This window comes from Gigantopelta aegis, unplaced genomic scaffold, assembly GCF_016097555.1.
Source record: "Gigantopelta aegis isolate Gae_Host unplaced genomic scaffold, Gae_host_genome ctg3516_pilon_pilon, whole genome shotgun sequence".
Lineage (NCBI taxonomy): Eukaryota > Metazoa > Mollusca > Gastropoda > Neomphalida > Peltospiridae > Gigantopelta > Gigantopelta aegis.
The window spans coordinates 897-18,300 of NW_024533379.1; the positions used below are offsets into that span (position 1 = coordinate 897).

Below are 17,404 nucleotides of genomic sequence, written 5' to 3' on the forward strand. Positions count from 1 at the left end.
GATACTCCATTTTTTCTTGCTTCTACTTCTTTCTTTAATCTGCTCACCACAAAATCTTTTCATTCTTCAGCATTTGATGATCTGAGATGAATCCAGCTACCATTATCATCCATTTAACTCTTAAAAGTATCTCCTTTTAATTATAAAATAGAGTTAATATGTTATATAGTACAATACAGCAGTTACAGACTTAAAAACTTAAAATATATCTTAAGATATTATACATATTAGTGATACCTGTGTCTGACTCTTTAACATCATCTAAACTACTTGGCTCTATCATTGAAGGATCTATAAATGTAATACAAAATTATTAGCTACATAATCTTGGACTGTTGTTCACAATGAATTAACAGACAAGGTGCATATGCTTAATGTCTATTAGTGGTCTGTGTATGGGTACTGTATGTCATTTACAAATGAATCTAACTAATGGGTCTCTATAAAATATAAACATAAATCAAGGTCAGTGTGTATGCTAGCTTTTGGATAGGTCAAAAAACTTAAAATGCACGACAAATTCTTCATCTCGTATCCCAAGTATTTATATATCATTCATACCTGGTGTCTGACTCTTTATCAACATCTAGAACACTTGACTCTACTTCTGAAGGCTCTAGACATATGATATAAAAATTATTAATTACGTGATCTGGACTATTGTTCACTGTACGTTAAAAGATAAGATCTATGTGTAATGTGTAAGTACACACTATCTAATTGACCAATGCCTCTGATTTCTTCCTAGTTGCTGCGTATATTACCATTTGTGAAAGAAAAATATCTAATACCTTTAGTCAAATCCTTGGCCTTTAGGATTAATTGCAATGCAATGTTATAACTATGTTAAAACAGACATGATAGAAGACTCAATTACAAGAAAATAATTTGTATTTGTTCTTAATTTGTTATCTAACAAACTATCTGTGGCTTAAAAATTCCTGTTGCAATGTAAAGAAATTGAAATTGATTGTATGTACAAGACATTCCATCAATAAAAGTCACTAGCTTGAGATTAGAGCAGTAACAATTAAGCCAACCCATACAAATAGAAAAATGATTTATATAAACAGGATAAACAATTAAATTAAGAAACCTAATACAAGCATATTTTTCTTAGGCCAATGCAATTGCCCTTTATAAGAACAAAAAGTGACGAATTGAGCTTGCTTCAGGTAATCTTGTTATCAAATTTTATCAGAGTTAAATAAAAGTCAAAAGGCTTAGCTAATGACAAAGAGTTACATTTATACTTAATGTAAGAATAAAGAAAATCATTATATGAGTATTCATGCATGAACAAGATCTTTAATTTATATAATTAGCATGCTTATTTTCACCGATAGGTGCAGTGAACTCTTCTTGGGTAGAAGACTTTGTTTGGATTTCCTGAAGTCCCTGATCAGTTAATGATTTACGACCCTTGGTATAAATGCTAGATCTAGTGACAACATCATATAATGAGAAGTGACAATTATATCCTAATATCAGTTACCTTTCAAACTTTGTTTTAATATCCTCAATCGTGTTGTCTCTCTCTCTTAATTGTCCATTCAACAATGTGATTATCTCTTGAAGTGTCTCTACCTCTTTCTGTCTTTTGGTAGACACTGACAATAAATCCTTTTCAATGACTATGAAACAAACACAATAACATAATATCATGTGTAACATTATTAATATCTCACCTTCTTTTTTCTTTGATAGTATTGTTCAACTGTTCTATCTGTAAAATTTTGCTCTGTTCATTTTAGTACTTGTTTCTAACAATTGTTTCAACTCAGACTCTATATAACAAGAGAGAACAAGACAATACACACACATGTGTTGTTATGAACTCACCTTTACTTTCTGTGACATAGACATTTCTAGTATTTTGTTTTTAAGTGTGTCTAGTTCCTCTTCAAGAACTATCAATATAGGGATTATGAAAATTATTAAATTACAAATTTTGTCAATAAAACAGAGATGAGTTGAATCTAAATTAGATTCCTAAAATCTCAATAATATCACCAAAACATCTGTTATTAATATTTTTATTCAGAAATAACAATATGTTAAAAGTTGATTTAGCTATTGGCTTTAAAATGCAATCATCAACATAAAAATGTTAGTTATCAATTTAAATAGATATTACTTTCTGATTTTTGATGTTCCTCTTTGAGTTTGTCTAATTCAATTTGTCTTTCCTTTTTTTCTAGTTGTAGCAAGTTCTTCATTTGGTCTGTTCATCAAATATACTTTATTGTAAGTAAAATCAATATCTTTCTCACTTTCTTGACTCATAGATGGTTGATATATGTGAAGAAAAAATCTGAATAAAAAATCAAATCAAAGATCGTCAGGATATTGTTATATATAATAGAAATTAGTACCTGAGAAAAGCAAAACCAGCTGCTTCTAAAAGGTAAGGTATATTATTCTCATCTCCTTGAACCTTTCCCCCTCCATTCTATAATAAAGTACATTATAGTTATATCTATATAGATTGTACACTAGCTATTACAAACAGTCTATAACTGAAATATTTGCCCAAGCTCTATTAGTAAATATAACTTGCTGCGGCTATTTCTTGCAAGTATTATATAAAAATGACAATAATATATGTATAAGTAATTTTTAGCTTAAGTGCATGTCAGGACCATTTTCTAGTAATCCTTTATATTTAAATGGAAAATTAATCTAGATGTATAGACAAGGCTGAATTTGATTAGATTTATTTTGAAATTTATTTTATATTATTGATGATGTTTATACTAAATATATGAATGGTATAAAAATTTAACTACTAATATAATGACATTATTATTTTGATTAAAAAACATAACACACTACTTTCTCAAAGTGTAAGAGTATAATGAACTATTCTATTATTCCACTGACTAACCTTCTTGGTAAGATTTTTTTACAAGATCCTTTCTTTCTTTAGACGTCAAACACAATCCTGATGCTACAACATTATACTCATATCAGTAAAACTGAAACTTAAAAAGGCTCTTCATAATACTTTAGACAATAGTCCAGCTTTTTCTCTCTTTTTAAAACTCCTTGAATATTTTCAGAGGCTCTGGCAACCTTACTACCATTTATAGCCCAACTACTCCTGAACCTTGTAGCTTTCTTTTCTTCAATCAGCTTTATCAAAATTAATGCTTCAGGTTGTTGTGAGTAAGACCTAATAGAATTGTTAAAAATAATGCATCATATACCTGAAGGGCATATATATTGGGTAACATAAATGTGATGTTTTAAAAAGTCAGTAAGTGGTACTAAACCAACTTGCAAAAAAAATATTAAATTTTAACTTACAGTATAGTAACTAAATCAGTATTGATCCTGAAAGCTTCTTTTGATGGAACCCATTCCAAAAAAACAGATTTCTGTGGATTGAACACTTCTTTGTTGATAGTAAAGAATAGTTCTAAGCATCCTTCCTCAAAATGGTCAAAATAAAAAAATAGATCTATTGATCTTTAGCATATTTGCAAGGTTAAACTTGATGGTTTTCAGTTCTATACCAGTCAGTGTAATTTTTCGAATACTTTCAGGAATATGCTATTCTCTTTGATTGAGAATAACATTGTGAAGATGACTTTAAAGGAATTTCAAAAATAGACCTTCTGAGGTAAGGAATAAGGGTGTTAATTTGATATTCTTGCATTAATTTATTCTCTTGTTCAGTGCCAAATTTATTAACAAGAGCTACAAATATTTCATCATTGAACCAAGAGCTCCTTTTAGAAATTGCAATAAATACATCCTTCACATTATCATTTCTATTAAACTCAAAAGGAGGATTGTTGCCTACATGTGTTAGAAGAAACAGTTGTAAATCCTTTGGATCAACACTTCGCTCACTAAAGGATCTACTAAGCTTTAAAACAAGAGATGCAAAGGCTTCAGTAACAAACTTATATTCATTTAGTAAGTTATTGATTATTGTTCCTTCTCAATCTCTGACATGTCGTCCCAGTTAGGATAACATCTTTCAGGAAACAGTTGCAAAGTCTCCTCTTCATCAGGCTTTGTTGAAGCATTCTTTGCATATTTCATAACACATTCTGCCACATCTTGAAGTTTAGTTTTTAAGCAAGCTCTTATAAGTGCTAAATATGTTGCATTCTTCCCATCTTTTTTTCTCAGGTAGACAACACTGCCACCTTTCGCTCTTCATCACAACTCTTGTCTTGTGTAATAGATTTCAGTTCACTTTCAGAGAATTGAAGTTGACGACCAAATTCAATGTAGTCACACAATTTTCAAAGGAATTTCAATGATAAAATCTACTTTATCTGAACATGGTTATTTATATCTGTAATTTTCATTTCATGTTTACTCAATAAGTCTGATAATTCTAAAAGAAGACAATAGTTAATACTTGAAGAATAAATTCTTATGAATAAAAATTATTATCTAATATGTAATAAATTTTAAATTATAATTAAGACAAGTATTCATACTAATAGCTTATTCTGAAGACTATCATGTCAATTCCAAAAATCAAGTCTTTTAGTTTTTACTTTTTCTGTATTATGTCATAAATTAATTCCAGATAATTAAGTACATAGTTTTTTGTAGTGCATGTTAGCTTAGTAGTGGATTTTGGTACATGGTTCTTTTGGTCTTGTATGATTTGGTACAAAAAGTGTTTGTTATTGTTGATTCATCTTTATATCATCACTATCTCATGTCTGTTCATCTACAAAATATCACATTTTTATATATATGTTATATGAACATACTCTCAATGGGACACGTACATATTCATTTATAGGCTTATGTAATATTACAAGGTGACTAATGACTTGTTGACTGACCTTTTGAGCATTTCATTACTAGCTGACTAGTCAATACAGACAATGTTTGATCTTTCTCAAGGACTTCAATAAACACATAAAGATTGTCTGCACTCAATTCTATTTGAGACTGTACACAGCACAATAGTTTACTGACTTGATAGCTATGTTCAATACCAGGACTGGAAATATCTCTATGAACTTGAGAATTGATTAAATTAACTTGATGTAACTGTCCAGCAAATGAAATAGGATTCATTATTGCACTGCTATATCAGCAAAATGTGTAACAAAAGCTTTATATTCTTCACTTTTACTTGAAGGATGATAATGAACCTATTACAAATATGAAATATAATGATATTAGTGTTAGAAGATTCTAAACATTGATAAAGATATTTGAAATTAGCACTAAATTTTGCAAACAATTTTTGAATCTACCTGTGAAATATAATGAGAGTCAGCTTGTGGTTCCAGTGGTCGTTCTGATCTGAACAAGTAACTATGTCAGTAGATTGGGAAGGTAATGTGTCAGCTGTTGTTAGTAATTGATCACTGTTATGTTCTTCATTATATTGCTCAGAATCAGTCTCATGTTCAAGTTCACTTGATGTATCTGATAAAATACAATCCTTTAATTAATTTCAATTTTATCATTCATCATACCTTGTACTACTGACTTTAATTGTTGTTTAGCTTAAACAATTTATCAATAGATCGTCTCTGTAGTATATATAATATATATATGTGTGTGTGTGTAATTGACTTTATTGATAATTTCTTCAGTAATATCATTCTAACAACTAACCTTATATTTTCTTGATTTATCATGATATCCCAAAAGATCATACCTGTCCAACAAACAACAAGTTGACACAATCAGTAACACTACAGTAAATAGTGGTAACAAGATCCAAGCAAAGTCGTTCCAAATAAATGTAACAATTCCTAATAACACTAGGATAGTCACCCATACAGGATAGCAGATCATGATGAGCAGTAAACCACACCTACTCTTCCAATTCAACAATCACAAATTTATTAATCAAAGAATAAAATATGCAATATTCAAAATTAATTGATAATAATTATAATTGTAATAACCATTGGTCAACATATTAAGGTAAAAATATCTGAAATTTTTTTTCAGCTTTTTTTGATGGAATCATGTAAAGATACTTGTTCTAATAATTGATCATGCTTTAAAAATTTTTTTAAACCCTAGTACTTTGCAGAAATGTAGTTTGATTCCTTAATATCTGCAATGTTTGGAGACGTCAAATAATAATATTAAAGAACCTAGAGAGCTGAAACTTTTGAAAATTAAAGATGAAGTCAATTACTACAATTATACGGATGGATTTATTTCTACAATAATATTTGACATTTTTACAAAGGTATAAACCTTGCTTACTTTAATCACTATTATTATTACATGTTATACAAATCGTACAAAGAAATGCATCCGTAAAAATACTAAAAATTGATCATTTTCGTTCTTGAACTTGTCAGTAGGTTGTTACATTATCCATAGAATCAAAAATCACAACAACATATCTAACAGTGCAAAAAGTCGCCATCTTGATAATGAATAATCGATTTTCATTAATTAAAGCCAATGAATACACTTAGTGTCAGGTTATTGATAAGTGACTTTCGCGGGGTTAAAATAGTTAAATAAAATGTATTAATTATTATTACTATATTATTATTATTATTATTATTGTTCGTAGTCTTATGTGCCTTCATCTCAAAGCAGACCATGCTTTAATAACAATAATAACAACAATAATAAAAATAGTAATAATATATTTAACTATTTTAACCCCGCGAAAGTCACTTATCAATAACCTGACACTAAGGTATTCATTGGCTTTAATTAATGAAAATCGATTATTCATTATCAAGATGGCGACTTTTGCACTGTTAGATACTGTTGTTGTGATTTTTGATTCTATGGATAATGTAACAACCTGCTGACAAGTTTCAAGAACGAAAATGATCAAATTTTAGTATTTTTACGGATGCATTTCTTTGTACGATTTGTATAACATGTAATAATAATAGTGATTAAAGTAAGCAGGTTTATACCTTTGTAAAAATGTCAATATTATTGTAGAAATAAATCCATCCGTATAATTGTAGTAATTGACTTCATCTTTAATTTTCAAAGTTTCAGCTCTCTAGGTTCTTTAATATTATTATTTGACGTCTCCAAACATTGCAGATATTAAGGAATCAAACTACATTTCTGCAAAGTACTAGGGTTTAAAAAATTTTTTAAAGCATGATCAATTATTAGAAAAAGTATCTTTACATGATTCCATCAAAAAAAGCTGAAAAAAAATTTCAGATATTTTTACCTTAAATCATTTAATACATACATTAACTTTTAAGTCAGTAAACACATCCATGCATGCAGTTAATCTAGTACATGTAATTATACATGTCATCTTTGTTCTTTATATATATCCCTTGAGTTAATTCTGTTATGTGTGAATTTTTCCTCACAGACTACCTCTATATATTATGCTACAGAGTTTAAGTTAAGTTAGATAATGGTAGTAGTCCTAGATCAGATTCTATACACAATAAGAATTAATATTATAATGCTATTAATTCATAATTCCAGACTTATATTCTTCCATAGCATCAGTCTTAGTCTGAGATGAGTCAACAGCTGGAGCATCTTATCTTTGTGATTACATATTTCTTCTTGATATACTTGGAATAGTTGTTTTCTCAATTAAAAGAAGCTATCAGCAGTTAATTTGACTCCAATAGAAAGTTCTGAAATAACTGAAGACATTGTATATGACTTAAATACTAAGAGATAATAGTAATAAGTGAATAATAATTATATAAAGTACTTACTAATTGAACAGCAAACTGTCATGGATAAAGTGGGTGTGGTCATCATACTTTAGCTATTAAGGTGTTGGGATTTGTCAGACCAATAGAAAGAGATACACACACACTCAGAATACAACAATATCTACTATGTATTATGTAGGTAGTTATACTAGATCCTGGACTGGTCATCATAAACATATATAGTTAAAGTGACAGCAATAGTTGAACATTAATCTTCAACAATACCTAATACAGACAAGAGTTAAAAATACTCTGATTATGTATGTACTTTAGGATCTCCAAGAGATTTTACACGAAGAGAGAGACAACAAGAGCTAACAAATGTATATAACACACTCTTACATACACCAGCTACAGGCTAAAAGAAGTCAATAAAATATAGTTCCATCTATTAACCATTTACACACTTACTCTATCTCCAGAAAAGAAAAGAACTCTCTAATATACTTAATAAAAATTCAAACACTCTTCCTTTGAGTGCTCTGTCTCCTAGCAACCTCACATGATTTATATTAGTATTGTCATCATCTGTTGTGTCATGTAACAGAACAAAGACCATGACAAGAGGAGAGGGGTGTGACAAGGGGTGGAGTCTAAATGTTCAATGATCCCTTCAAGAGTCTACAATATGGTATACAATAACAGTTAATAATAATAGTTTATCAGACTTTTATCAGACTTTGTAGTGAGCAGTGATGTCTGGATTTAACATATGATGTTGCAATTGAGAGAGAGAGAGAGAGAGAGAGAGAGAGAGAGAGAGAGAGAGAGAGAAAGAGTAAATAACTTATTTCTTATTTACATACTTTCTTTTCTTTCTGATTTTGTTGTAACCAGTCTTAACCAAATGATTCTAAAATAATCAATGAACACAAGTGACTGATGTGTTGAGATAAAACATTATAAGATACTTCAATAGTATATTTTCCTCTAGGTTAATAACCAAAACCTATTTTCTATGAGGACAGAGACAAACAGACTAAATTGTTTTAGTAATATAAATTCTATTACTTGAAATAGTTTAATTTTCTCAATAATAGATATACAGGTAGTTCATAGTCTTTATAAAATAACAACAATATCTCTAATAGTTCATACTAAATATAAAGAGAAGATATTACAGTTAATATAATAAAGTATGTTTCCATAGTAACAATGTATCACTGGTGATACTATCAATGAAGACACCATATATGGTAAGTATGTGTACCTGTTCTAGTAATAATTGCTGTAACCACTTCTTCTCTTCTTCAGGACTCTATAAATAGTAACAATAAAATATATATACACAATGTAAGTGTACTATAAATAATAACAAGTACTATACATAATAACACATTGATATATAATATGTTACTATATATAGTAACATATACAAGTACCTCTATAGTAGCTGGTAGTTCTGTAGTAGTAGTTATCTCAAACTGTTTCCAAATCTATTACAATACAATAAAAGATACAATAGAGTTTAATACTTACTACTGGTATGAATGTACTTCCATCAAAATGGAGGACTTCAAGACAATTACTATAAAGTTCCTATATAATAGAGAGAGATATAAAGATATAGAGAACATTTACTAACTCTATAAGGATGATTAACATCTTCCCAGTAACCTAGAAACTGTTTAATACATCTATCAAATGAAAAAATTATCAATTTTTAAAATCCAGTAACCCATATGATTGTCCATTTGTCCATTAAACTGACTATCCATTGTCTCTTTATACATCCATTTATCAAATCTATTACATTAATCATTCATCCATTTTCTTCATACCTTAACAGATATAGTCTCTCTTTATGATAATACTCTTCAACACAAACCAGTAACACTGCCGTTCTAACTGGTTTGACAAACGAGTATTAACATCATCAAATGAACCACGATATGATTCCAATAGAAAGTTCTGTAATAACTGAAGACATTGTATCTGATCTAAATACTAATAGACAATAATAATAAATGATTAATATATAAAGTACTTACTAATCTTTGACTAATTTCTAATACAAACTCTAACTTCTTTCCTTTTATATCTTTTGATGATTTTAACTTTGTCTCTGATACAGAACTATTGAATTAACAGATAAGATAGGTGTGGTCACAAGTACATGTTACCTAGGTGATTTAAAATACAACAGTCCTTCAGTTAATTGAGATTTGTTGGACTTTACTTCAACTAATATCAGCTCCTATGTGTGTGTGTTGAGAGAGAGAGAGAGAGAGAGAGAGAGGAGAGATTCTCTTGGAGGGAGAGAGAGGGGAGAGAAGGAGTGGATTGCGGAGAGACGGAGAGAGGAGAAAGAGAGAGAGAGAGAGAGAAAGACAGACACAGAGGTAACATCAACAATGACTCGACATATTCTCTACTCACAATATCTTGTATAGCAGAATGACCTGTTATTATTTTCCATAGACTCTGACTGGATCTAGTTATTACAAGTATATAGTCAAATTGACAAAAGAGAGAGAGCTCTTACCTCTCAAACACATTTTGATATCAATGTGGTATGGAAGCAATGGGCGGAGCATAATCACAAACTAATTATTAATTATTATTTATTATTATTGATGTTAATTAAAATAATTATTACTGAATACAATAAACAGAAATGAATAAATCATTAGAAAAACTATCACCAAAACTTAAGTCTGTCTTTTATAAACTGATAATTGTCTAACTTCTTACAATACTTTTCATGTTGTTTAGATAACAATAGATTCTTGTATTGTAATATTCTCAACAAGTGTAGTACATATTGTCTTGATATCATCATTGTTCAATGAAGTACCATAGAGACGTAGTTCTGTTAATGATTTAGTTGTATTTATTAGTTCAGCTATTGTACTGGTACTAACTGAAGTGATCTGAGGATTATCTCTGATGTCTCAACAAAGTCAATGTTTGGTTTTTTAGTGAGGCCTTCACAGATATATTGGACACCATTATCAGTGATGTTACAGTTGCGAGATGTAGTTTATCCAATGTCTTATTAATACTTAACATAGTAGACAAGTGACTGATATCTTCATCTGTGATAGTAACATTAATCAATGTTAACACCTTAAGAGTAGTATTGGTAAAGAGAGCATCACTGATTTGTTTGATACCACCAGTAAGTGAACAGTAGAGGAAGAATTAGGTTATCATTGTTTTATTAGTAGTTTGTAGCTCTGTTGATAATGTTGACATACATATACTGTCCAATGGAGTGCTGTGTATATCAAGTGTCTTCACTGCACATTTACTGAGATTACTAATAATTACAAGAGCACTTTCAGGAGATGATGATCTGAGATAATACGCCATCTACTTTCTTTGGTTTGTTGTTCTTTTATTAATCTACTAACAACCTCTTCACATTGTTCAAAAGTTGGTGAGATAAGCCAAACATTCTCTATATCATCTCTCCACTCAACTCTTCCAGTATGTCCTGTTATAAACAGAGTTAGTATGTAGATATAGTATACACATATAATATATAGTGTTATAAACTGTACTATATAAAACATTATAAATTAAGTTCTAATGAACAAATTACAGGGATTACCTCCTAATTTGGGATCATCATGAGATAATTCAGATTTAGCTAGTTGTAGTTCTGTATAATTTATAGGGAACTCCCCACGGATTCCATTCAGAGTCCCCTCACACCATCCTTCTCCAATCTATGAGAATATATAATATGAATAGAAATGATCTTTAAATAATATGTTGACATAATGAATGGATGGACAAAAAGGATATGTCCATACCTTAATGACATCTTTGATAACATCTCCAACATTTATAGTTAAATCCTCTAGGATCTACTTTGGTGAAAGAATATTTGACAACAGCTTCTGTATAGACCACTAATACATTATTATAATGTAACTTTATGAAACATCATAACACAACATACCATAACCTGACTCTTTATCATCAGTTGAACCTTTTGTCTCATCTCTTAACTCATATATTGAAGACTCTACAATAAGTAATGACAATATAATTTGTATAATATATGTAGTCAGGAGTGTATGAAACTAAAGGAGTGTTGAACATTCATATACTAACATGTACTATCTGTTATGACAAGTCCTTATCTTAGAATACCATATAAGGTATATGCTTTCATAGACAAAGTGGTTACTAACTTTTGTGGTTGTACAATTTTATCATGTGATATTAAATACTACAAGAGATGATCAGGACAAGACTAACAAAGAAGAGGTGAGTGACACTAATTAAGAAGTAAATCTGTAAAAAGTTGTTTAGAAGTCATTGACTTGTTTGTATCTGTCACTAAAATAGTTTATTTGTAAATAACAACATGTGATTACATGGTTTAAGATCAAGTACATACTAAAATAACATTTCCATATATGGGCAATGGACACATCCTAAGACATAGATATGGTACTATGACACTTACCATTGATAGATAGTGTGGACTCTCTTCTTGACTAGACTTATGAACTCGTTCATCAGTTAATGGTTTTTGAGGCTTTTGGATAAATGCTAAATTTAGTAACAATATCATATAATGAGAAGTAACAATTATCTACTAATATCAGTACCTTTCAAACTTTGCTTTAACTCCTCAATCTGTTTGTCTCTCTCTCTTAATTGTAATGTCAATGTTGTTATTATTTCTTGTAGTGTCTCTATCTCTCTTTGTCTCTCAACAGACACTGACAATAACTCCTTCTCAAAGACTAGAAAGAATATTCCATTAACACAATATCATGTGTACATTATTATATCTCACTTCTTTTCTTTGATAGTATTTGTCAACTGTTCTATCTGTAAAATCTTTGCTCTGTTCATTTTAGTACTTGTTTCTAACAATTGTTTCAACTTAGACTCTATATACAAGAGAGAACAAGACAATACACAACATGTGTTGTTATGAACTCACCTTTACTTTCTGTGACACTAGACATTTCTAGTATTTTCTTTTTAAGTATGTCTAGTTCCTCTTCAAGAGCTATAAAGAGAGATGTATTTATTATTGATATAAAATGTTAAAAATATAATAAAATTATATGATTATATTAGATTTCTCACCTTCCTTCATTGATAACAATGATTTCAAGTAATCAATCTCTCTTTCTTTATGTTCTAACATTTGTTTTACTAAATTTAATTCCTCTTCACTAGCTACAGTATATGATATCAATACAATGATATAAGCTGTGTTACATTAAATAAGATATACTACCTTTCTTCCTTGATATAGTTCTTCAATCTCCTTTTCTTTCATTAGTTTTTCATCTATAAAAAAATATTTGACAATATATAACAAATATAATTAATTATATTATATTACAATATATATAATTCTACAAATGGAGCTAATGAAATAACTTTCTATCTCTAGGACAAAGTGATCTTATTATACTAAATGGTATATATTCCTTTATTAACTCAATCTACTAATGGATACATGATGTTTTAATAGTTTATTGTTTATGTGTGATCATATCAAAGGTACTGTCATATTGTATTGGTCATATTGTATCTACAAAGTTAATTACATGGGGTGGTGTGTTACATATCATTTCTTTTTCTTTGTTTAAAGCTAACTGTTTGTTGATTGTGACATTAATTACTAAAGTTAGGTCTCTAAGAGTATTAGGATTTAGGATATCAAATGTTGTACCAAATAATAGAAAGAGTAAAACCATACATGATAAAATGTGTATTAAAAACATTCAAGACATAGTATCTTGGCTTTATTCCATAATGTTCATTAATAACACATTATCTATGTCAAGATTGGACTGACCTTCACTGTCTCTAAGCTGGGATTTCAAATCATCCATTTCTCTTGTCATCTCTCTAATAGTTGTGTCCATTGACTCCAGTTTGTGTCTCAGATCCTCTAAATCTTCTTCAATAGCTCTCATCTCCTATAAGTAATAAGGTAATTATTATTTTCAAATGATTATTTCTAACCTTATCATCTTTGTACTTATCATAAATAATATGATAGCCGATAGTAAGTTTAATGACTCCCATTTCCTTAAGTAAGTCAAGATTGCTTTTGGCAACAATTAACAGAAAATCCATCAACCTTAGTGGAGCATAGCAGGTAACAATGATGGAGTTGCCTTCATTTACTGCTCTAACTTGGACAGATTTTGCCATATCTTCAAAAGCCTTCGACAACAAACCTTTAATGTGACGGAGTGTACATTCATCTGCCTTCCATTCCACAACAAACTCAATACTTTCACAAATAAGATGAGAAGATGAAGTTGTCTTGAAGTTTTGCTTAAGGCATATATCAGCTTTCACCTTCTCACAAAAAGTCATCAACTCTTTTCTTAATTACTGTGATTATGTTTTTCAGCTTCAGTGAACTTCATAACACTTGAAGATCAAAACAATGGCATGAGTCTAAGCAGCAAATATTAATGTACATGAGTCGTGAAACATGACATCTTGAATGATTGGGCCGTTTACTCAATGGAGGTGCGAACTCTTGGAAATCACCTTCGAAGTGGACCTTTAGTTCAGGTCTCAAGGAAGGAATGGCAGCTTCAATGAGAGGTGAAACCTTATGAAAGAGATTTCCAAAGCACCCTCATTCTGATCAAAAATATATTGATGTGTGGCCAGCCTGATCTGTGACTTGGAAGGCAAAGTTGATCTGTGTAACAACTAAATGAGAAGGAAAAATTAAAATAATATGTAAATTTATTGACTATATTCCGGGAGTATGTCTTGAGCAATCTGTACTACTTCTTCTGATTCAAATAAATACTACTGCCACTGCTTTTATTGGCTTGGGTCTTCATACACTGTAGTACACAGTGCTATCAATGGACCTTCTACTAGTACACCTACCCAATTATTCACTTCATGCTAAGTTCTCCTTAGAAATCACTCGCTCGCATGTTAACATCCTTTTGAAAATTCCATAGAGAAAGTTAGTGATGACAGCCTGTCGTGTTGTTTCTGTAACATTTTGACAAGCTGGAGTGGAGAATTCTATAAGAAAAGAAATGTGAGTTGTCCTAATATATCAGTATGGGTTTCCTACTGATTCCATATTTTCAGCACCACAAATTTTTCTATTTTGTGAAGGGCACTAGTGTGAGTCCATGAGGACCTCATTTCAGTGACCTGGCAGCTTTACTCAACCACAGAGTTAAACATGCTGAAGACATTCTTGGAGCATCTCTAACTTGCTCTAATGTCTGACAGAGTAGGTTGTAACAGACCCAGTTGTAGACAGAGGAGACCAGGATGGGTTGGGCAAAGACTTCTTCAAGCTTCAATGTATCTTTCAAATTAGTAACATCGAAATGAAAATATCGTTTCTAAAGAGAAAGGAACTTCATTTTAACTCACTAAGACTTATGCCTAGTCAAATTTTTGGAGGTCAAAAGAAGGGTGTTGTGCTCATAGCTATAAATAAAATTAGTCTAGTACATAAATAGCATTACTACATATAGGCAATAGAGATTATAAATGATCCATAAGATAATAAGTGATTGATAATACGATAGCTATGCAGAGGTGTGGGAAACTACTTAGAGGGTGTGTGGCTGATTTTGGAAACTATTTAAATATTATGTACCTCAAGATATAATCTATCCACCTACAGGACAACTTACTGTGTATGTTAAAACTAACAAAGTACTATTATCTTAATAGTATTGTTAACAATGAGATTTTCCAGGTATGTGTGAGGATATATATAATAAATGGATAATATATGAACTGGAATAAGGACATTATAGTTATGAAAAAAGTATCTGTCCATTGACTATTTAAGTATAAATTAATGTTTTTATCCATTATAAAGGATCCATTTATTCATTAAGTCATCACATTATATCAGTCCCATACAAAATTACATATAGGTCTGAGGACTCTATGACTATGTAATATTTTACATCACAACATACAATATATTATATAACGTTATTTTTTTATGTTTCAGGTTTAGTCGTAGTGTTATGAATATAATTATAATACAATCCTTGTTATCCATTTCATATAGGGGACCCTGTGGTGATGGTACGGGCTGTAAGTACACTAACTATACAATACGAGTTAAATGTTATAACAGTATGGGTAGCAGTCTTAATATTTAGTTTAAACTACCATTAATTTAGTATGATAGAGCCTATTCAGTATGGGTTGATGTCTAGATGTGAGTTACTCCATAATTACTGCACAACTCTCCGTTTTCAAACTCCATTGTGTTTATCTAAAACCATGAACCTCAAAACAATAGGAGATTTTTATGATTATAATCTTGTTCATAACAGTTTTTGATAAGTCACGCCTTATTTACTGTATAATCCATTAATTCTATAGTCTATTCAGTATAGGTCTCAATCATTTAACATGGGTTTGAGTCTCTCTTTCATATATTTCTATACATGTAGGTATGTCAACTAACAGTGATGGAAAGAAAAGATCTTAGTTGTCAAAATGGACACTGAGGCTATGTGTCTCTGATGATGAAGGATATATCAATTACAATATAGTGGAGGAATTATAAGAGGTAACAATGAACTATAGATATATAATGATATAGGAAGTCCTACATACTTTGATTGTGTATTATAATATTAATATCTGACATATTAAATAGTAAAAGTATGGACTTCCTGACATGTATAAAATGATAAATAAGAGAATTATACAATTGAAATATTTATAACTTATATATCGATATATATTATTCTATTAACTAGAACATCGATCCTATTTCACATATATTATATACACAATGTATGTTATCTTTACTTATATAGAACAGCTGTCTATCTCTTCTGTGATTATCAAGGAGAGGGTCCTTCTCATCTACAGAAGGGAGATCATGATCATCATTATCTCTATGTCTTTAATCTACACACAACAGCTGTTTGTTTTAAACTCAAAAGGTAGGGAGGAGGAGATAAAAAGAGTACATACTGCAGAGGTCCTATTGGAATAGTATTGATAAGTTTTGTAAGTTCATCCATTTCTTCTTGTGATGCAATCTATTAATTTTTAGTATCATCCATTTTCTATCTATTAATATATCATTCATCAATTGTCTTTCTATGTATCTATTTTATCTATTTTATATGTCCAATTATATAGGAGGCAGCATGGACAATATCTAATATAACAGCTGGACAACAAGGACAATACAATCAGTATTGACGCTAACTTATTACCTCCTTTAATTATATATCAATTAAGGTGAGTTGGGTGGTGTTTATATGACCATGCTTTCATCATTGTTTTTTACATCCATTCTATATAGCTATACATCCATTTATCATCTATTCACCATTATATAGGGTGAGTTCCGAGCTCAAAAGAATCAGTATGGGCTATTCACTAATCTCACAGCTGGGTACAGTCCCTCAAATACTCTATGCCCTAGAAATGTGAGCCCCTCAACCACTCTGTGATTCCTGGTAGTTAATGATACAAAGGAAACAATCCAATGGTCTATCCCAAAATGCTAATCCAGAAACATCCTAGAAGTCTAGGAGACAATATGTTATCTGGACCCCACTCTAACATGTTGTGTAACGCCACACCCCTGTCTAATAAGATAACATAATTAAAGTGTCCTGATGTAAAGGGTCTGACTCAATATTACAATGTATATCATATACACTAGAGGGGTGGAGTTTGGGTGTGGCTTTATATTATATTGCTGTAGGCTGCACACAACAGGCTGACGGGTTGAACAGGTTTAGTCTGTTAGTTGAGGAGTACGAGGG

General features: G+C 30.3%; 1 pseudogene; it reads right to left on the bottom strand.

Moving 5' to 3' along the window:
• Positions 1–1,842: 1,842 nt before the first annotated feature.
• The window catches only part of LOC121392201, a 36,158-nt pseudogene continuing 20,596 nt past the window's right edge, over positions 1,843–17,404 (bottom strand).